This window comes from Rhineura floridana, chromosome 7, assembly GCF_030035675.1.
Source record: "Rhineura floridana isolate rRhiFlo1 chromosome 7, rRhiFlo1.hap2, whole genome shotgun sequence".
NCBI classification, from domain to species: domain Eukaryota; kingdom Metazoa; phylum Chordata; class Lepidosauria; order Squamata; family Rhineuridae; genus Rhineura; species Rhineura floridana.
This window is the reverse complement of record NC_084486.1, coordinates 84,797,840-84,821,209: the sequence shown is the minus strand read 5'-3', so window position 1 is coordinate 84,821,209 and position 23,370 is coordinate 84,797,840. Positions and strand designations below refer to the sequence as shown.

The window sequence follows — 23,370 nt, the reverse complement described above, 5'->3', positions numbered from 1 at the left end:
TCTGTCAATTTAACTCTTGGATACCCTCTATTAAAGAGGGAGAAACCACGCAACAATTCTTCAGCATTACATTTTGACTTAACTTTGGTGAAGAGTCAGTCGATAAATGTTTATTCAAAGTTGGGCCCAATTCATGAGGTTCCAAGTATCGTGATGCCAGCCAATTAAAAGAAGATGTTCTGTGTGTAGAGAAGTCATAGTAGAGTTCGCCATAGGAAGAATTCACTGGTCTCTTTTTTTGCAGAAATTTAAAGTTATGGTTATTCGACTCGGGCAATTGTGAGTCTCTCGCATTATTTACCACTATATCTGGGTCAATTTCGATGCTATGGTTTTTGTCAGGTGGTATATCCATTTTTAAATCTAAACCTAATGTGTCTTTGTTTAAAACTTTTCCTTTTTCTTTTAACATAATCCAAGATGTAGATTGTCATTGTTGTAGGGATGTTTGTTGTGAGACTGGTGAAGATGGTCGTGTTATCTCAAGGTCTCGCCCATGATTTTGTATTATTTTATTAGCAGGTTTGGCGTTTTCGCGTTCCATTGTGTTGGAAGGCGTCTTCACAGGCTCCTGCAGGTGCAATATGGCCAGACGAGCAGCAAGGACTTCAAATCTCTTCAAAATCTCTGCTCTTTGTGTGTGAGGTAAGTGACTAAAAGAGAGTAACAGCGATTTTTCCTCTTCTATTTCATCTAAAAGGCCATTTGTAAATAGTGGCTCACTGCTTAGAAGTTGTTTGGCAAAGCTTTCTTTATGAACTGAGATGTCATTTTTTAAGGATTTTTCTATTTTCTCAGTTTCCATGTGTATGCTTAGATTAGGATTGAAATAGGAAAGAGCTTCAATATGGTTTTTTTTTTTCTGCTGAAAAGTATGCAGTGGGGGTGTAGATGAAAACTTTCAGGGGTCAGTTTTAAATGACTCTGATGAATCTAAATTGATCAATGGACTGTCAATCCACTGTTTCTCAGGCCGTTGTTGTTTGAAATGAGTGACTTTCATAGTCTTCAGTTGGGGTGCCTGGTTTTTGAAAGTTATAGTGACAGTTATACCCTGTTTGGCCAATTCAGTCTTGTTACAATGAATATACTCTGCCGTGTTACGCAAGTTGAATAAAATCAAGGCTCGTGCCTTATGTACATTGTAATATAGGTACTCCACCTGTTTTATTTGGTAGGGTTTTAATGGCATTAATAGGGCATTTTGTAGTATTTTGTTTAGATGTCGTTTCCTTTCGTCAAGGGGAATAAGGCCTCTGGGTTTGGGGTAGTTCAGAAACGTCAATTTACAGACGTTTAGAACCAAATTCCACTGAGCAGGAGATTTCTTTGTTCATAATCCTGCTTTGTTTCCACTTGCTCTTTCTCTTTTTCGAGGGCATCATGCCACGGGTCTTGTTGAGGAATATACTCAATCTCCCTAAGGTTGACGGAATGGTTACTTGCAGAAAAAAGGATCAGGGATGAGTTATTGGATGTTTCATCATCACGTTGATTAGCTTTGTTATTTTTATTAGGTTTTTCTTTGTGAGGAGTGATTTTCTTATTTCCATGATCAGGTTGTTTTTTGTCTAGGAGTTCAAAAAGTCTCTTGAAATTCATTTTATTTCCTTTAGGACTCTTTTGAGATTTTATATTTTTGCTTTTTTTAACTTTTGCAATGCTCCGTCTAGATCTGCACTTGGGATTATTCATTTTCGTCTTTGTTTGTTCCTTTCTGGGAGAAATCTCCGGTATGATGATAGATGTAGTGTCTCTAGGGGATTGGTTATTTTCCTTTAACAAGGTAGGGATAGATAGTGTTTTTTGTTGTAATTCCACTAAAATCGTTAATAATTTGTTACATTCGCTTAGAAAAGTCTTGACATTTTCTAATTCTGTCACAAATATGAAAAGCCACCCTTTCAAGGAAGAATCTTGGCTAAGGTAGAAATCCGGCTCCGAATTATAAGCGTTATTTCCTTCTTTAACTGTTGAATGCCCCTTTAAAGCAGCCTCTGGTAGCATATCAGGCTGTTCTGCCAGGCTTGTCAGTAATGTATCACCCTTATTTGCTAGGGGGCTTTTTCCAGATTGTAGTTTGTCATTTGTTGAAGGTTCCTTTCCTCTTTTGTCTGGAGGAGTCATTACATCAATTGCCAGTTGTCTTTCGGCCATTTCTATTTCCTCAGCTAAGCTTAAAGCAACATGCTCCGACTTCGTATCTTGGAAGAAGCTCTTGGTGTTTATAGACCAATCCAGAATAGAGGATTCTCGTGGTAATTTACACACCCCCTGATAAGGTTGAGATTTAGTAAGGAAGAAAGAGGTGATTTTCGTTTGAGTTTTACAAGCCTTATTTGCCATATCGGTTGACGTCTGAGAAGAAGGAGTGGATGACAAATCTTTCTTCCTTCTCTTAGATTTCCTAACGGGGAGGCTTTCAGGACATAATGGAATGCCCAGGGTTTTCCGTCCTTTCCTTGTCAACACCATATAAACACCAGGTTATACTTTTATCAACTGTTTCTCTGGTGGAATAGGGGGCGGAATGAAGAGTATAACGAGCTAAGGAATGTGCTATCGGCAGCTCTTCCAGAAGATAAGCTCTCTTTTGCTATAATTATGCCTGGTAACTGACCTGCAGAGTGGGAGAGTATAAGTTCCGCTCTCAAGTCTTCAAGTTTTCAAGTTTCTCTTCTCAGAAAACAGCTTAGTTTGTTTTAGATAAAACACTAACAAACAGCACAAAAATACTTATCGTGTCAGAGCTCTTTCACCAAGCTGCCTACCCCGGCAGCCATCTTCCAACATCTCCCCGAATTTTTTTTTATTAATAAATAAAATTTTGGTATTTTCTAAAGAAGCATCCAATATAATTTAATTTTATTAATAAATTATATTGGATGCTTATTTAGAAAATACCAAAAGAAACGTACAAGAACATTTATCCATTTAAGTAAAGTTCTTAAAGCAGCCAATAATAAAAACCCATTTAAAAATAAAGCTCAGTTTGACCCTCCAAACGTACAATTACAAAACCTTCCCAAATAAAAATGTTTACCTGATTATTAAAGAGTAAAGAATGGAGTGGCCTCTTGGAAGTAAATACCATAGGAAGAGTGCCCACCCCTAATTTTGCATTCCCTGGCAAGCCCCATGAGACTTATCTATATAAGATAGATGAAAATAGGATATTGATAATTAAAGCTCCCCACCCACCAGAAGAGAGCAAGGACTAACATGAAGGCGCAACTAAAGAGGAGCTACTACTCACTGGTACTGTTGTTGCCCCACTCAACAGGAAACAATTACCAGACAGAACAGATGGAAGACTTCTCTCTTTAAAGGTACAGGAGCCATGTAAAGCTTTATAGTGCTTTGCCAATCCGCACCTGACAGCTTGGCACTAAAATCGTGTTAGAAATTAAAGAAAACTGCCACAAATCAGGTCTGAAAAAGAATGGCTAAACAACACAGCAAATACTGGAACATAATCTCTCTGAAGTGAGTAAACAAAGGGTGGCAATTATAGACTATCTCCACAAGGTAATCTCTATTTAAAGGTGTTCTGGCATGTGAGATGAATAACAAAATCCTCCTCCTTCAGAAACCCTAGAAACGATTTTCATTTACATGAGGCAGAGTGGCCACATTTTGTTTGTTTATTTAAAATATACATATTTCACTTTATAGCCCCAAGAGGCTCTCAAAAGTGAGTTACAAAAGACTCTCATAATGAAATCAGCTCAAATCGTAACACAGGAACAGAAACTATATAATGTTCAGTGTCCATATGGAACCAGGATTATTCACGCAACTTTTACTGCCCTTATATTTGTTCTTCCTGGATGTCATACCATGTAACAGTTACATCTAAGGTTTTCTGAGGCAAGGAATTGGGGCTGGATCTTGCCCAGCCCATGATGAAAGCAGTCTTCTAGTGCTGATAGTTGGTGGGCAGAAGATTTTAAGTAGTTTATTTTATTTCTTTAGGCCTTTATGCTTTACATGGCCTCTCACATAGTTCTAGGACACATCATGGTAACAGTAGCGTACTGATGAACAGAGCTTGGAAAGTTACTTTTTTTGAACTACAACTCCCATCAGCCCAATCCAGTGGCCATGCTGGCTGGAGCTGATGGGAGTTGTAGTTCAAAAAAGTAACTTTTCCAAGCTCAGCTGATGAATTGCAACTACTAACAGGTTAACATAGGAAACCAATGAACTAACACTTAAGAAACATACCACATGGCAAATAACTTTTGTTTCAGTCAACGTGTCTGGGACAAACATGCCACCTAGGCTTGTAAACATGTCAACATGTTACGCTAAAGGGGTATTGTAGAAAAGGTCAGCTTGTGTATGTGCTGGGGGGGGGGAGGAATGCTACCAAACTAGGCATGTACACCCTGCAGGAAAACTCTTAACTACAGTGTCATTCACAGGCAGAATTTGTATCTGTTGAAGTGTTAAAATGTCTTGTGATAACTAAAGCATGGATGACTGTGGCAAGGTCCAGTTTTGTCAGGAAGGGTTGTAACACTTGCTGGCTACCAGCTGAAGTTGATGTCTTTCCTGCCTTTGTCCAGTCACCGTGGAGTGAGTTGCAGCAAGGCAAAGAACAAATTGAGTTAACTGGGATCCAGGATCTTTTCACAAAGATGCAGCAGTGCAGGGATTACGGTTCCATCCCAGTCTGGGGTTTGAGTCAGCCTGTTGATACCCTATAAATGACATTCAGATGCTAGTGTGCCTGAAGGCTACTCAACACCTTATAAGAAAAAAGTAAAGGTTGCAGCGTTGGCCCATAAGAAAAAAATACAAATTAGGGCAACACAATTATCAAGCCTACTTAAAGTGTTATTACAAAATAATGTGCAAGCTTCTGAGTTGTCCAGAATTCTTGATCAGGCTAGATGTTAAAAAATGTGGCAGGGGCAGGAAGAAACCAAGGCTGTTATTCCACATCTTGAGATACTGTCTGCAAGGAGGTAAATTCCATAATGTGGAATTTAATACATTATGTAAATCTTGGGAAAATGTACCTCTGTGTGTAACTCTCAGAACAAAAGTATAATAGACTAAGAAGTAATAATGGGTTTTTTTTGGGGGGGGGTTATAAAAAAAGCAAACATGGCAACTGCTGCATTCAAGTGTTGGGTCTTTGGCTGCAGTCCTAACCATGTCTACTTGGAAGTAAGTCCTGTTGAATTCAGTGGCGCTTTCCCCCACGTACATGAAGTTGGGACTGTGTCATTAGCTGAAGCAAGTTACCTTTGGCAAACTAGTAATAGCAAAAAGGGTACATACTATGATGTAAAAATGGTAGGTGATTTTTGACAAAGAGCTTTGCCACTGCCAACTTTCATGTCGCATCTTGCTCTGCTTGTAAATATTCCAGTTTCCTAATGCTATTGTTAAATGGTATCAATCACTGCCCATTTCCTCTGTTCTTCATGTTGCAATCATCCCTATTTCAGTTCTGCTTTAAGGATGGATTGCACTTGAAAAAGTTTTGTTTAAAAAAAAAAGTCCAGAAGGCTTTCATAAATTGCTGTGTATCCAGTGAGGATCTGAGTTAGTTTTTAATGAAAAGCAGCTGCCGGTAGTTGCAATCTGGCTAGGGGGAAGGGAGTGCTTAATCCTTCTTCCTCATCACTTTTTCTCTGTCACTTCCCTCAAGCCAATTTGCTCCTGGGGATAAAAAAATATAGGAAGGCTTGTATCAGTTGCCCTTTGGGTGGTGGAGAGAAGAACTATGAAAGGAAAACAATCTGGGACAGGATTAAGCACTTTCACACATGCACCCATCCTCTGTTCCAGGTTGCAGCCTCTGCTGACCTTTTTTCTCATTTTAAAAAATTCAGGGGGAAGTTATACAGAACACTGTGTAATGTGTAGTTTGGCCCTGGCTTCTGGCTTCTAATGCAGCAGAAGTGAATCATGTACCACCAATAGCAAGCTGGTAATTTATTCTTCTGGTCCAACAGTTTGTTTCCAACAGCCAGATGGTTACATCCTCTGTACAAAAAAAAAAGCCATTTAGCTATCATGGCTAATAGTTAAGTCCTTTTTCAGCTCGTCATCAACCACTACTTTTTAACCCAGACCCTCACCGCCTCCACTAAATTCCTCAGCACTTAAGCATGTGTCTTAGTCCTTTATCCTTCAAAACATCTAGTAAATTACTGAAGGACTTAACATGGGGAATGGCAGAGGTGGCACCCTCTAGCTGTTTTTAGGCTACAACTCCCACAATCTCTGACAATTCACCATGTTGGCTAGAACTGATGGGAGTTGGAGTCCGATAGCATCTGGAGGGCACCACATTGGCTCAAATAAACTGTTTGTGGAATAGAGGTCTATGGAACTCTGCACACAGAAGGCCAAACTACTGTGGAGGGAATAACTTACTATCAGAAGGCAGACTCTCAGGAGCTATACTCCTCATGCACGGGGGCTCCCTTTGGATCCTAGCCAATACCTCCTTTTAATCCAATTCAGTATTTTTGCGTCACTTCAGACTTTACAACTTAAAATTATTAAAATTCTTTAGATGTAAAAAAAGTGATTTGCCCAATGCAGATAGTTGCTACATATAGTCGCCATGCCTGTACATAATAATAAATTATCCTGACATGGCAAAGAAAATATGCAGGTGTATTACAGGGGAACACACACACAAGTTTCATGTTAGTGTACAGGACTTTTAAAATAAGACAGCAATCTGGCAGGAGTACAATATTATGTCTATAATTTGTTGACTATACTGTACCTAAGTAGAATGCTTAAGCCTTAAGCATACGGACTGCTTTCTTAACAAAAAAGCAGAGGTTTCCATTGTTACTTACATTTATGTTATATAGATGGGGCTTCACCTATATTAAATCAACAATATCTGATGGCAAACGCACACTAAGAACAAGTGGACAAAGAGACAGGTGTCAGAAAGGAAACATTTAGTTTTAAAATCAGGTCTGGCAAAGACATTTTGGTACCTGAGGCAGAAAATCAAAATGGCACCCTGCTTCTCCTTATTAACGTTTTCGTTGACTATGCCCCATCTTATCTTGCACAAGTACAAACAATGCCAAATTAGAGAGATTCTCGTTGAGAAAACTGCAAGTACCAAGCCCAGTGCTGATGTGCAAGGTACCACAAAGGCAGTGTCCTTGCTTAGTTGTTAAGTTATATGAATTAAACATTAAACTTAATTTGTGTCTTTCTATTTATAATTATTTATTTAAAATATTTCTGTCCCCCCGACCAGAGATATGGTATTACAGCAACACTTTAAAAATACCTTTAAAATTGATGGTAAGGAAATATTGGTGATGAAAGAAATTCCTATTAGACTTCTACGTAAGAGAAAAGAATATGCTTTCCTTACAGAAAAACTTAAGCAATGCAAAATTCAATTTAGATGGGATGTTCCAGAAGGAGTGATCTTTACATTCAGACAACAGAAATATAGATTGAATACTGTTCAAAAAGCAAGGGACTTCTTGAGAAAAGCTTCAAAAGATATGGAAGAAGATAAACTCAAAGATATGGATATAATTCCTGGGAAACAAAGTCAACAAGGATATGCAGAGGAGGGGAAGGAAGATGATGGATTAAAAGGAGCATCAGGCACATTTTAAAATACACGCTTAAAGATGGATTACAAATATCTAACTTGGAATATAAATGGAGCCAACACGGCGCAGAAGAGAAAGAAAGTGTTTCATTATTTGAAAAAATTAAAATTGGATATAATTTGTTTACAAGAAACTCATATTAAGAAGAAAGATTCCAAATATTTGATTTGTAAAAATTTGGGTGAAGAATTTATTTCAGCTGGACCAAAAAAAAAAATGGAGTTGTTCTTTACATTAACCCACAATTGCTTCCTAAATTGGTATTACTGGATGATAGTGGTAGATTTGTGGGGGTTGAAATTACTTTACAGGGTACAAACATTTTGATAGTGGGTATTTATGCTCCCAATGAAGATAAAACAAGGTTTTACACAGGACTTATGGAAAAATTGTCAGAGTTTTCATATGATCATTGGTGCGTCATGGGTGATTGGAATGGGGTAATCTCACCAAAAATTGATAGGCTTTCTGAAAAAAATATCAAAGAGACACAGGGTAAATTACCGAAGATTTGCTTTGAACTGATGGAACATTTAGAATTGGTGGATACCTGGAGATATATAAATGATAACGCAAAGGAATTTACTTATTTTTCAGAAAGACACAAAACATTCTCGAGGATTGATATGATTTGGATGTCTAAAATTCTAGCGAAGGATATTTTTGAAATGGATATATTACCAAAAACTTTTTCAGACCACAATCCTGTGATATTAACTTTAAAAAAAAAAAATCTTGGATTTAGATGGAGACTAAATGAATCTTTACTACAGAATGACAAAGTAGTACAAGAATGTAAGAAGAAATTAAAAGAGTTTTTTGAACATAATTTACATAAAGGAACAAGTGAAAATATTGTTTGGGATACAAGTAAGGCATTTATGAGGGGATATTTTATTAAATGTAACTCTGAATTAAAAAAAAAAGAAACAACAGAAAATGCAATTAATTTTGGAAGAAATAAAACAAAAAGAGGAAGAATTGAAAAAGAATCCAACTAAAGTTTCTATTGTAAATCAAATTAAAATGTTACAGAAACAAGTGTCAATGTTGACAGTTAGAGAAATGGAAAGGAAACTAAATTTTGCTAAACAAAGGACTTTTGAATTTGCAAATAAACCTGGGAAATGGTTAGCATATAAATTAAGAAAAGAACGTCAAAAAAATATTATTTTAAAGATACAAGAAGGAGATGAGACGCTGACAGATAATGTAAAAATCAAAAAGATTTTTCATCAATATTATTCAACATTGTACAAGTGTCAGGAAATTCCATCTGAAAAAATAGAAGAGTATATATCTAAACAGAATTTGCCTAAAATTACAGATTTTCAGAGACAAGCTATTAATGGCCCTATTACGTCAAGAGAGATATCTGAAGCTATAAACAAAATTAAATTAGGAAAGGCGCCAGGACCAGATGGGTTATCTGCAATGTATTATAAATGTTTGGAGGAAGAACTCTTGCTACCTTTACAGTCTACAATGAATTTTATTCTGCAAGAGGGAAAGATACCGGATAGTTGGAAAAATGCTAATATAACATTAATACCTAAAGAGGAGCAAGATTTAACTAAAACAAAAAATTATCGGCCAATATCTCTATTGAATAATGACTATAAAATTTTTACAATGATCTTGGCAGAAAGATTGAAAATAATATTGCAACAATTTATTCAGGAAGATCAATCAGGGTTTTTACCTAAAAGACAATTACGTGACAACGTCAGGAATGTCTTGAATGTGTTGGAATATTTAGAACAACGAAATGATAAACAAGCAGCTTTGATTTTTTTAGATGCTGAAAAAGCATTTGATAATTTGAATTGGAAATTTATGTTCCAGGTTTTGGAGCAAATGGATTTTGGAGACAATTTTATAAAATGGATTAGATCGATTTATACATCTCAGAAGGCCCAGATAATTGTTAACGGAGATTTAACGGATTCATGTGAAATACAAAAGGGTACAAGACAGGGATGTCCATTATCTCCCCTTTTATTTATTCTGGTCTTAGAAGTGCTGCTTAGAGATATAAGGCAAGATAAAAGGATTTCGGGATTAAAGATAAAAAAAGAAGAATATAAATTGAGAGCATTTGCTGATGATTTGATAATTGTACTAGAAAACCCTTTGGAAGGAATTCATATATTGATGGACAAATTTAAAGAATTTGGACCGTTAGCAGGATTTAAGATCAACAATCAAAAAACAAAGATGTTGGTGAAAAATTTAACTTTAAGGGAACAGAAAGAGTTAATGGACAAGACAGATTTTACAATAGAAAAAAAGTTGAAATATTTAGGTATCATTATGACAAATAAAAACTCAAAGTTGTTTCATAATAATTATGAAAAATTATGGACAGAGATTAAGAAAGACTTGCTAAGATGGGATAAACTACAACTGTCATTAATGGGTAGAATATCTGTGATAAAAATGAATGTATTACCGAGAATGATGTTTTTGTTTCAAACAATACCTGTAATATCCTCTGATTTACCTTTTAAACAATGGCAAAAAGATATCTCTAAATTTGTATGGCAAGGAAAAAAACCAAGAGTTAAATTTAAACTACTACAAGATGCCAAAGAAAGAGGAGGACTGGGATTACCAAATCTGAGACTTTATTTTGCTGCCTGCTGTTTAGTCTGGATAAAGGAATGGATTTTATTGAGGAATAAAAGACTATTGGATTTGGAGGGCCATAATTTGAAGTGGGGATTGTCATGCCAGTTTGATTCCCTTAATTATTTTCCTGGGACCCTGGTCATAGATAGTTAAATCCTTTGATATTTTTCCATCCCGGTGACCCGGTGATTTTTACAGCCCCAGCTGTATCAGCTTACAGCAAATTGGCACCTCTTTATCAGCACGAGGGGCCTGGTTCCGTCAAGGCCGTAAAAACTCCTACGGCTTGTTATGGGAAACCAGGAGGGACGGGGCCTGGTACGGTGGGAACATCGGTTCATCATTCCTGTGATGGAACTGCTAAATTAGTTGATTGCTCCCAGCTGAGGCAGGGATTTTCTCTATAAGAGAAGGCCTCAGTCTCTGGGCTGTGTTCCATTTGTGGGCACCACCTTGCTTATGGTGATGCTCTGCGGTGGCTCCACTATACTTCCTGACTAGCCGTCCCTGAGGGGAAGGATACTAACTCCTGAGAAAGAGCTGAGGCTTGTAAGTACAATTGAGGCAGTTAGTTTTATTATTTTCATTTTTGTGCCAAGAACCTTTATATCTTGTTTGTTATATACCTTGCCCCTTTTGGGTGTTGGTTTTAGGATTTGATTTGTTGCTCCAAATTAATTGTATGTACCTTTTTATCTTTTGTACCCTTTACCCCTTTTCTTATGTTCTTTTTTTTTAATAAACTTTACTTATTTTAAAGCAACGTGTGTTTATTCCAGAGAAGGGGTTCAGTTACTAAGTTCAGTCCTGGCTGCTTGACCAAACTACCGTGTACTAGAGGAACGTTTTCACTTAAGACTTCTGAAGGGGCCAGGAGGGTATCGAGCCTCTGGTCCTGAGAGGCTTAGGTGTTCAGTGGGCTCTGGGGGTCCCTTCACCCCAGAGTGGATAACCAATAGAAGGGTGGTGGCAGTACTACCGTGCGGGGTTGGTGTAAGCATACACAACCCTAGCAGACCAGGTTTGCTAGGATCAATTGCCCAAGGTTGGGGATTGATTCCTGGGACAGTAAAAGCAGGAGGAGGGGAACTCCCTGCTTTCACTACAGGGATGGCATGGATATCTATGGTATGACAAAGTAAAAGTAAATGTAGACTTTAACAATCATTTTATAAGACGTCCTCTGTTGAAAATATGGAATAGATACAAACCAAGGTTTTATTCGAAAATACCATTATGTGTCTCAAGTCAAGAAGCGTTTTATAGAAGAGAAATGACTGGAAAAGAGAAATGGTTAACTTATCAAGAACTATTAGAAAATGTACATGGAGAATATACAATGAAAGAGAGAGAACAACTGACAAAGGAAGGATATAGTTTTCAATGGTTTGCCTATTTACAATTGTTAGAAAGATATAAAATGGACAAGAAAATGTATGGGTTTGAAATAAGTAAATCTGATTTTGAAATAGGATTGTGTACAAATGATGAAAATATAATTGCGAAAATGTATAAACTCTTATTGAAAATGGATATGGAGGAAGAACAAGTAAAAGAGTGTATGGTAAAGTGGGCAAAAAATTTTGGTCATAACATACAAATGGATCAATGGGAAAATATGTGGAAAAAAGGTTTGAAATTTACACTATGCTATAATCTTAAAGAAAATTTTTATAAAATGATGTACCGTTGGTACATGACTCCAGAAAAGTTGTCAAAAATGTATAGTAATGTTTCTAATGTTTGTTGGAAATGTAAACAACAAGAAGGATCATTTTATCATATGTGGTGGTTATGTAAAAAGGCAAAATCATTTTGGGCACAGATAGGTAGGAAGATGCAAAAAATTCTAAAGATAAATATTCAGTCAAAGCCAGAATTTTTTTTATTGGGTTTTATGGATAAACAAATAGAAAAGAAATATGGAAGAATAATATTATATATGATTACGGCAGCAAGATTATTATATGCACAAAAGTGGAAAATGGAATCAATACCAACAATGGAAGAATGGCTATTGAAATTAATGGATTTAGTAGAAATGGACAAATTGACATGTTTACTTAGAGAAAAATCGACAGATACATTTCTTAAGGAATGGAAGCCTCTCTTAGACTTTTTGTTGAAAGATCAAAATAAAATGATGATACTGGGATTTGACGATTAATTAAGACAGCCTACGGAGAAAAGGGACTCTGTATGTATACATTAAGGGACAGGTTTGATGTATATTATATACTTATAGCTGATCTGCGACAAATCGGAAGTCAACTATTTTATTTTCATTTTTTGTTGATGTATTGTTATGTTTTTTTGACTTTTTGTTTGTCTTTTGAAAAATTTGAATAAAAATTATTAAAAAAAAATATTTCTGTCCCCCTTCTACCCTAAAGTAGAGCGTTCAAGAGCGTTCAAGAATTATCAGGTGTTTCAGATGTTCAGGTGTTTTCCGGGAAGGGTTGCTTTGCCTGTGCTGCCTCTGAGTCGAGCTCTCGTCTCAGAAGAAGCTTTTTCAGCATTAAAATCAGTCAGAACGTTCTTTTTGACTGGTAAAGATTTTCTCCCGGGCAGGGAGAAACGTAGAGATTAACCACAAAGCCTGTTTTTGTGGGGAGGACTGGATTTCATTTATTTATGAGAGAAGGTTCAACCTGCAATGCCGGACAGACTTCCATCAAGCTCTAGCTGATTACAGCGACACGTTTATCTTTTCTTCAAAGAAAAACGGACTCTAACAGGCAAGCATCCTTCTTTCTATTTTCTTTTTTCATTTGGTTTAAATGGTTGAAGCAAAAAGATTTGTCAATGAATCAGCTGTGAAGAACTTCTGGGTGAGTTATGGCTTTTCTCTTTTACTCACGAAATTAAGGAGGAAAGAAATCGAAAAAGCTTGTCCTTGTTTTTATTGCAAAAAGCTGGCCTGGAGGTGCATTCTGAAGATACCAACGGAAGAGGGATTTCTATTTCGAGGAGGGGAAAAAAATAAATAAATTTGATTTATGAACTTTGGAGTATTATATGTCCGGGACTATTTTTTTTTTGGTCTATTTCATTTTGACGAATCTGCTTGTTCACGACACCACTAATTGTTTTGATGTTGGGAACTAAGTTTGTTTTGTATTCCTGAACACATAAGAGATAAGACAGGCTGTACTGTCTACACTGATGTTAGCAAGCCTGGAATATTAACCCAATTGTGGCTGAAATAATTTTTGTTTTTGTGGTTTTAAGAATGGCAACCAGGAAAGTGACTGAGACCATGGAAGAAATTATGTTTCAGAAAATAATGGGTGAGATTGAGATAACGAAACAAACCCTGAGACAGGGTAGACAGGAGATGAAAATTGAATTTAACAAAATGACGCAGGAGCTTAAAGAAATAGGGGATTCTGTGAGAGAGGAGTTTGATGGGATTAGAGATGAGAAAAGAAAAATTAAAGGGAAGCTACAAGCCCTGGAGATTGGAACAAATGTGAAACTGGAAAAAGATTTGGAGTTTATGGATGTTAGAAATAAAGTTTACTGTCTGGAACTCAACGTTGTCTCTGAAGAAATTAATGAAGATTTTGGTGGTAAAGTTATTAATGTCTTGGATAATTTTCTGGACTGGAATGATGTGATGGAGCTTGACATAGAAAAAATCTATGGAGTTGGCTACAGATATGTGACAGTGGAGAAACTTTTAAGAGATGAGCCAGTGCATTTTGTAAAAAAGAACAGAGATATGACTTTGCAGCAATATTTCAGCAACATATTCAGAATTGATGGCAAGGAAATATTTGTGATAAAAGAAATTCCCATCAGACTCTTGTTATATGACTATGGCTATGACAGCAAGATTATCATGGGATATTGATAATGAATGAATGGATACTGAAACTACTGGATTTAACAGGACTATTGAAGATGGAAGATGGAATTAATATTGATAATGGAAGAGTGGTTATGGAAATTATTGGACCTAACAGATTTGATGAGATGGATTAATCGATATGTTTATTTGGACTATGGCTATGATAACAAGATTATTATGGGATACTGATAATGGAAGAATGGCTATTGAAATTACTGGACCTAACAGATTTGAATGAGATGGATTAAGCGACATGTTTATTTGGAGAAAAATTGAAAGATATATCTCTCAAGGAATTGAAACCTCTCTTTGACTTTTTGTGGAAAGAATAAAGTAATGTTTATGAGATTTGATGATTAATTAAGATAACTATTGGAGGAAAGTGATTTTATAATATAATTTTAGAGACAGGACTGTTATATATTGTAGACTTATGACTGATCTGCAACAAATCGGAAGTCACATTTTATTTTATTGTTTAATTATCTTTGTTTTGTTTTGTTTTTTGTTTTTGAAAATTTGAATAAAAATTAATGATAAAAAAAGAATTATCAGGTGTTTCATAAACTGAAAAGACTGTCATAATATGACAAAATAGGTACTTCTGCATTTTAAACTTATTAAAATCTGTACAGGGAACTGTAACTTTAGGAAAACCCCTGTTCTTTCCCTTTACTCCAGTACAGAGCAAAACAGATGCAGTGAAGCATCCTGTCACTTTCTGCCAGTTACAGTAAGGCCTGGTTCCGTGAACAGCTTCCTCTTGCTGAGCTCAAGAACATCTCCTTTTCCACAAAGTAAGGACAATAATCTTAGTAGTCATATTAATCCCTCAGAACATTTACAATATTAATTGCAATGTTAACTAGTACAATAAAAGGATAGTATGAAAGACTGTATAAAGTTGGAACAATAGCAGTGGTCACCCAGTGAAGTGAAGTATTGGTAGAGACTATCCTAAAATGTCCATATAAATCATATTGTGGGAAGAAAAATCTAATCACAACTCTATTTCATTAGCATCTGTTCATCGTTTATTTGTTGAAATATTCTTTTACTATTATAATCTGGCTCATCTGGATGTTATTCTACAGATATTGTCATTTATACAGCCACATCTAGGTACATTATGCTTTCCAAATAAGAAGTATGACAAATTCTTACTCCATCGGGCTAAGCATCTAAAATTATATAACACAGATCTCCATTCTGAAAACAGTGATACAGAAAGCTATTAGACACTAAAAAGAAAAACATAGGGTTGTATTCAACTAAGTCCTACTCAGACTCATTGAAATAAACCATTTATTCATGTCTATTAACATCAATGGGTCTACTCTGAGTAGGACTAGCATTGAATACCACCTGTATTCTATATATTTTTTCATAAGTATCAGCACAGAGCATCATTGTTCTGTCTACAGAATAACATCTTTTCCTCATGATCTGTCCATCAAGTTTTGAATCTTCCTGCTTCCATTCAGTCTGTTTCTGTGTTTCCTGTGAACCTGATTCCAGGAAATTTCTGGTTAACCTTATTTGATAAACAATAGGCTACTGCACTTCCTAAGGAAGGGTACTCAAAAGGGTTATTCCTGCAGAGTGACTGTCTTCCTCTGCCTTGGGTATCCAGGTAGGAAGGATAAGAGACTGACAAGCACAGTCTAGTAGTCCTGAACCTGAATCTTACTTCTAATGTGTTATTTTGACAGTAATGAAATGTGCAGGCTACTGGCAGTTCTCACTCTCTCCTCTGCTAGTCTAGCATAACCTTCAGGTGCCCTTCAGGCTGGGGGATGGCTGTTCTTGCAGAAGTGAGTGTTAAACATGGAAAACATGGGCTTAGGTACAAATACATATGAGACTCATTGAGTAGTTTTGGACAGGTCAGTTGGTGGGTGATTAGAAAGCTGAAACAAGGGGGTGGTGACCCCTCTGCATGTTGTATGTCCTAAGTTATAAATGAAGAAGGTTGCCTTTGACAAATCTGTCAAAAGATAAAACTAAAGCAGAGAAGTGAAGGAATGTGTTTAATTCTGCTAAACGACTTCTCAATTTCCACTTTACACCCCAGCCCCTACATGCCATATTCAGCACAAAACAGCTTCATAGGAGGCAGAAATTCAACAAGTGCACTTTTCTCCTCCCTCTCCTGCACCATCACCATGCCAAAAAAAAGCTGTGACAGTTGAATTTCTCCTTTTCATACTGCTGTTAAAAGCAAAGAGCAAAGAGCACCAATCTATGTTTCTATGTTGAGAGATAAACGTGACAGCATTCTGAGATGCCACTAGTATACAGTATCTGAGAGAGGTATTGTATTCTCTTGGTCATAAATATTGTGGTTTGCTACTTTAATTGCTAGAAAAAATGTCTTTGAAATAGAAGTGCCATATTAGGAAAAGATTGATGGATACCCTTCTGTTGCAGGGTAACAATTTAAGGCATGTTTTGAAAAATCATATTCTGGCACCATGAGTGAATGAGATTACGCATGTTTGAGAAGTAAGATGTTTTTGTGCATGGCAATGTGTGGATTTGTAAAAGAATGTAAATGCAGGTGTATATAATGTCAAAATGTGGCACATGAATGTGTCTGGCCATGGGGGCTACTCCCACACTACACAGTTGCAAAAAAAACATTTACTGTCAAACATGTCAATTGCTGTAGCATGTCCAAGCCCCTGATGAATATATTTATATAATGCTTACATCTATATAATACTTATGCTTTCAAAGATGTTTGGAAGAAAGCTAAAACTCTGTGTAAAGTGTTGTGTCTACTGATGGTACTTTAACATATTAAATGCACATAATCCACATTTTAAAAATACATCTTTAAAATGTATATATGAAGTGAACCTGAGTTTAAGGATTAATTCACACAGCTTCTTTGTGGGCTTAGTTTAAGGCTGGTTCCAGGTTTGACAGGGCTATGCGCTTATCTGGCAGCAGCACAGGTGTCCATTTAAATTTCCCACAATACCCCTGGCATAGCACTGGGGGCTTGTGCCATTATGGGAAACTTAAGATGGCCCCTCCCAGACTCACCTACCTATTTGGGGTGTGTATGTCAGGATAAGTATTGGCATTGATGAGCCCCAGCAGGGCTCTGGGGCCCCAACAGCTGCCCAAGGTGCTCACACTAGGCTTGGTTGTTGGTTCCGGCAGATTTTTTTTGCATCTACTTGGATTGAATAGGGCTATGGTTAACAACATGTGTGAATCTGCCCTTAAGTATTTGGCACAAGAAGCAGCTATCACTGCATCTGAGTTGAATGGTGCTGATTTTTCCCCCTAGTTGGGTATCAGATAATCAAGGCCCAGAAGATCAGAAGGGTGTGTAACGAGAGGTCACTGTAGCATGCACCTGGAAATTATATTAATACTAATAGCCATACTGTTTTTCAGCAGCAGCCAAATTCTGAAAGCGGGGACAGAAGCCTAACAGATTGCAGAATCCATCAGGCCTCCTTTTCTATTCAAGCACAGCAAGCAAAAAATGCAGCTTCCAGCAGAAGTGGCTCCCTGCCCTCGTGCTCACCTTTCTCTTTTTATGCGTGCTTTCCTTTTCTGGGAACAGACAGCTGCAATGACAGGTCCAGGGAGTTTCTTGAGAACTGGATTCTGGCAGACTCACTTCTGTGGGATGCTTGACTTGCCCTCCCACACTTTCCTCATTTCTCAGAAAAGCCTGGAAACTAAAATGTTGAAAAGAGGGGGCAGTGGAAGTTGCTCAGACCATGTGCATGTCTCAGCAGTCCAGGAAGAGAAATGAGTAAGTGGCTTGACATATTTAAGTGCCTCTGGCTGTGTCTGTCCATGCAGTCTAGGAAGAAACAGCCAGAGCTACTGCAGACAAGAGTTAACAAGTAAGTGTTGTTTTCATATCATTGTTTGTAATTATGTGTTGTGAACAAGAGACGTTCCTCTCAAGGCAGGGTGGGGAAGAGGAGAGAAACTGCTCTGACTGAAAATCTTTCTTGTTTGAACTATGTTTTGTATGTTTTAGAATCTGATGTTTTTTAAATTAAATCTCAGCAAGTTATCACTATGCAGGCTGGCATTCCTCAAATCAAAGCAGCTTACTTAGTGAACAGTTTTCTTCTTCCCAAATTAAAGATTTGGGGGATCAGCTTAGACAGTCATGGGAAAGGTTCTACCATTTAAAACTACTAGTGTATTTGTGCATTTTTCTTTTATCAGCAGTTAAGGGTTTGAATAGCAGAGATTGGATAGTAAAGGAAGGGCAAGAGGTTAAATGTGTTTAAGGCACAGGAAGATAAAGTTCAGTTTACATCGGAAAGCAAAGCTTCTTGACTATAGGAGCAGTTGGACAGAGGAATCTGACGAAATAAAGTTTTAAGTAGTTTGCATAAGTTTTAAGGAGAGTTTGGATACAATTAATGTAATTTCTCTCTTATATTGTAGGAGAGAAGTAAAGCTCAGTGAGGAGGAACTGAACTTGAATTAATTCGAGTTCAAATCCAAGCTCAAAGAGTTATTGACAACTCACTATTGCAGCCCCACTTGCCTGTCAGGTGAAGATAAGAAATCCTGGTTGTTCATATTATTTAAAGATCTAATAAAATAAAGATAATGAAGAACTTTGAGGGCGTGGTGTAAATAACCACCTCCCTTCCAACACTATTTTAGTGTGCATAGGAGTTCATACAAATACTGCTGCTGCACTATTGTCTGTAACCATGGCTTCATTCACACATAATAAACCAATTAGTCTTAAATCATGGTTTAATTGTGAACATGCCTCTCTTCCCCTACCACACAGGCGCCCATACATCTTCTCCTGTGTGTGTGGCTCAAACAAGCTATACTATGCTCAGTGGTGTTGTCTCAGTGTGGATCTAGGGTTCTTTGTCTCTTTCTAAGAAATCACAAGTGGGAAACCAGAGATCAAGAACAAACCTTGGTTTGTTTTGGCTTACTGCTTGTAGTTTCTTGGAATCAAACTCTGTCTGGGTTCAGACTACTCCACCAGACGTAGTATGGATTATTTAAGCTGCACAGGTACCTGTGTGGTAGGGAAGAGAGGCATGTTCATGATTAAAACATGGTTTAAGACAACCTGAAGCCTGGTTCATACATCATAGTAAGCCAAAGTCATACTTATATAGAGCTTTGCTGTCTTGAACCACCTTATTCTAACCTTTATGGATAGCCAGTAGAAAGAGCATTTATTAGGTTACTGATTTTGATAATATTCCTTTTTGAAAGGATGGTCCCACTCCTATATTCCTGTGCTCAAGTAAAAATAGACTCAAATGCATTTGCACCAATCCAGCAACTTTAATGTAGAACTAGGTAATGGGTATCATGGCAGGGTCTGGTTATAAAATGAGACATAAAACTAGTAATAGAAGACATAAGCTACTTCCTGCAAACCATATCACTTATGTAAACCCCCCAGTCTTTGTTATCTTAGAACAATTTTGCCACAGTAAATATGTTTAAATTCTATGAGTGAAAGCACTGTTGAAATCAACTTAATTCACAGTCCAAGGGAAGAAAATAAGGCTCTGGCCCATTGAGCCCCAGCAGTTCTGAAACACTCTGCTCCCTCATCCAGATTCATACTGAAAAGATTATGTAAACTAAAATAAGCACAGCTTCCACTTCCCACTGTAGTACTCATAACAATTGGCATGCGAAAAGACTAGGAGGATAACTTAGTAACAGGAAGGGTAAACGATGCAACACGTTAGAACTGGCAGCAATAGAACCAGGTTCCACACATTCCAAAGCCTGTGTAAATAAGCATCTTCAATTCCTGATGAAAGACACACAAGGAAGGAGACTGACGAATTTCAAGTGGGAGAACATTTCAGAGTTGTGCCACCACGATACAAAAGGCTTGTTGGTGTTAGTTTGGAAGGGAAGGGTATCAAGAGCACCCTAATACAACACAGTAATGAAAGGAAGTCTTGTACAGGATTTGGTCATGATGAACACATGTTAAGTCTGGGGCTGTTTCGACAAGCCATTGTCCTCCAAAGCTTAACACTTCCAGACTTATAAAGGCCAAACTGCTTCCCTTGCCCCCCTTTTTTTAGCTGAGGGTACATATACCCTATGCCAGTAGCCCCCAGCCCATTCCCTTCTAGCGCTGGACAGAGCTGTATACACTGCATGGTCTGCTCCCCCCCCCAAAAAAAGACTAGCTTGCTTCAAGTGTGGTGAAGACCACTATCCCATCACCAGTGCTGAAGGAAGATTCAACTTCCAGTCTACCTCTGTACATGGAAGGGGGGTATCTTGCCCTTTGCCTAAGAAGGCAGTATGTCCTAAACATGCCCTATACACATTATGTACTGCCTTTGAGTTGATTCCGACTTATGGCGACCTCATGAACAGGGTTTTCATGAGGCTGAGAGGCAGTGACTGGCCCAAAGGTCACCCAGTGAGCTTCATGGCTATGTGGGGATTTGAACCCTGGTCTCCCAGGTTGTAGTCCAACACCTTAACCACTACCACACATTATACAGCTGGCTTGGGGGGGGCAGCGGGAAGAGGAGAGAGAAGTACAATTGCATGCATCTCCTTTGGTCCAAAGTATCCACAATGTAAGAATAATTTTACAGTGTTGCCCTAGCAAGCCTAAAAAACTTACCTGGAGAAGGGCTCTTCAAGCATGGATACAGTAAAATAGGTAAACTCCCAGCTTTCCATTCTTCTGGGATTTCTGAAGCCTTTTAATCAACTGATAGTTACCTATCCTTTTGACTCCAACCTATGCAGAAATAGGTTTCTGCTGCTCAGGCAAACTTTTTCAACCTGCAGTTACTTTTTGGAAACTCGTAGACAAGGGCCTTCCCTGTTCTGTATTTTCAAGCTCCTTGGGGATGCTTCATGTGAAGATAATTATTAGCGGTTCTAGTAAACTGTGACATTCTAAGAAGTCCCTGTTTTATGACAGTATCATTATACCAAAAGCAATATTATATACTACCAATTAATCAAACCTTTAGTCACCCCCCCATAAGAGGTAGTCATTTCTACCTAGTTGAGGCCACCCCACGTATTTAGAATGACATGTATAGTCCCAAATTAAAAGAAACAACAAAAAACAGCCATAGAATCTTCCAGAAGGTCAACACAGAGTACGTACTGTAGTTTTGTGGGTTTTTGCTAGAGTAACTCATCATCTGGAGAGAGACCAAACAATGTTATTCTTGTTGAACACTAAAGACAGGGTCCTTCTTGTTACTACTTTTTTTGGGATAGAAAAAGAAATACTATTGCACAATCACAGCTATACAAAAAAACTGAATTTCACAATTGTATAGCACCTTTCTTTTCTGTCCTAGTGGAGAAAAAACTAGGGGCCTAAAAGAAGTCAGGTGGACTGTTCAAGACTCTCCATGAAATCTATGGCTGAGTAGTTTAAACATAGAATGATGAAGATGTCAGAGGGAAGGAATGAAGAGGATGACAAAAGCAGATGGGGACTTTGACATGCTTAAAGTATACTGGAGGATGAACAAAAATCATAAAGTTTAAAATTTCCTTTCACCCTTTATAGCAGGGGTGAGGGACCTGTATATTTTCTATTTTAAACTATTTTCTGTATATTTTCTATTTTAACTACTAGTGATATTGAAGTGTTTCTCAGCACTTCATCTATTCAGCAAGGAAAAATTTTCACCTGTGTTATCAGGTTAAGAATATTGACATCTCTAGTAATAATTGTATTTGGCTTTCTCCTACAGATGGCAGTTTCATCCAGCAGGAGTCCTACATAACTGCCTAGCTCTGAGAACTGAATTCCATAGGCTTTGGGAACAATTGAAACGCCCTGTGGATTCAGTTCTACAGCTAGACAGCAACTAAACTCCAGGAGCTGCTGAGTTTACTCTTGCATGTTACCCTGTGTGTTGCTAAGGGGATGCATGAAGACAGATATATCCATAAGCTAATCATCCATCTTAGGTGGCTCTCCTAGTCATGCAGCTACATACACACAGTAAATTATGCTGAGCCTAGCTAAGCGGATGTTGCAACACCTGTATTTTGGCATTAGTTTTTTAACCCACCCATCTTTCTACAGAGAAATATCGTCAATGTAAGAGTACCAGTATGATGGAGTAGAAAGCATCCCATTTGGATTTGGAAAGGCCAAGGTCACCTTCCAACGCATAAAGCTCATTGAAGGGCCTTAGACAAGTCACTCTCAGTCTAACCTATATTTGATTTGATATAAATCAAATAATAATCTATTCTGAAGAGTTGCTGTGAGTACAGGTGTGATTGATAGTAAGATCATATCTACACCATGTATTTAAAGCAAATGGCTTCCCCCAAATAATTCTAGGAACTGAGTTTAAGGGTGCTAGAGATTGTAGCTCTGAGTAGTAAACTATGCTTCTCAGGATTCTTTGAGGAAGCCATGTTCTTTATATGTATGGTGTGGATGTGACCTAAGCCATCTTGTGTACTATTAAGTTACATAAAATAGTTTCCTGCCATAACAGCTCAAATCATCCTGGTTTGAGCTGAATCACCATTTATGAGAAATCAACACACATGCCAAAATATTTATGGCACCTTTGTGTAAGAAATAGTAGATGGGCATGTGACTATCCACAAACAGGTTAAAGCTTGTTGTTTCATAACAAGAGAACTGAGGAACCTGGCATTGTTAGGTAAAATGCAGTGATACTTTAGATATGCAACCCCATCCTATGTCTATTTATTTCCAAGTCCCCCCAATTTTAGACACCATTGAAAACATTTTGAGTGACAACCTATAGGCAGACTGAAGGAGAAACTTGGCCACTCCAGTTTTGTACAAACAGCCTGTAGCTTCATCAAGTTTCATCAAAGAGTAGCCTTAGTAAAATTCAGGCTTTAGGCATTGCTATCTACATACAGCACTATAAACATCCATCTTTCTTCACCATGAAGCTTAGAGATCTCTCCCCCCGCACCTCCTCTCCTTTAAGATAAGCATAGCCACATTAGGGAGCAACTAAAATGATTAGTGCTTGCCTCAAACTCAGGAGATAGGGCGTTTGTTTTTTACAGTCATGGCTCTGTTGTCTTGTTCATTCCTGAACTACATACACCTCTTGAAACCAGAAGAGAAACACCTTGTATTGTTGTACTACTACAATATCTGCACTTCATAGCTTTATAATCCATTGGCGTTATTTCCTTCTCCAAAAAATGTAGATAACCCACACACAGACTGTCAGATTGTAATTTCCGTCCTACATGCAAGAAGTTCTCAAGAATATTCACACAGTA

General features: G+C 37.5%; 1 long non-coding RNA gene across 2 annotated transcripts in view; it reads left to right on the top strand.

The window, feature by feature from the left end:
* LOC133389115 (uncharacterized) overlaps positions 1–18,071 on the top strand; it is a 31,952-nt gene extending 13,881 nt beyond the window's left edge. The window contains exons 2-4 of one of the 2 annotated variants that reach the window (XR_009764030.1): positions 523–645; positions 14,788–14,903; positions 17,518–18,071. This is a non-coding gene — a long non-coding RNA (uncharacterized LOC133389115). Of the gene's footprint in view, positions 1–519; positions 646–14,787; positions 14,904–17,517 lie in introns of both variants that reach the window. The other variant, XR_009764029.1, reaches the window with a different exon arrangement.
* The last annotated feature ends 5,299 nt before the right edge of the window (positions 18,072–23,370 follow it).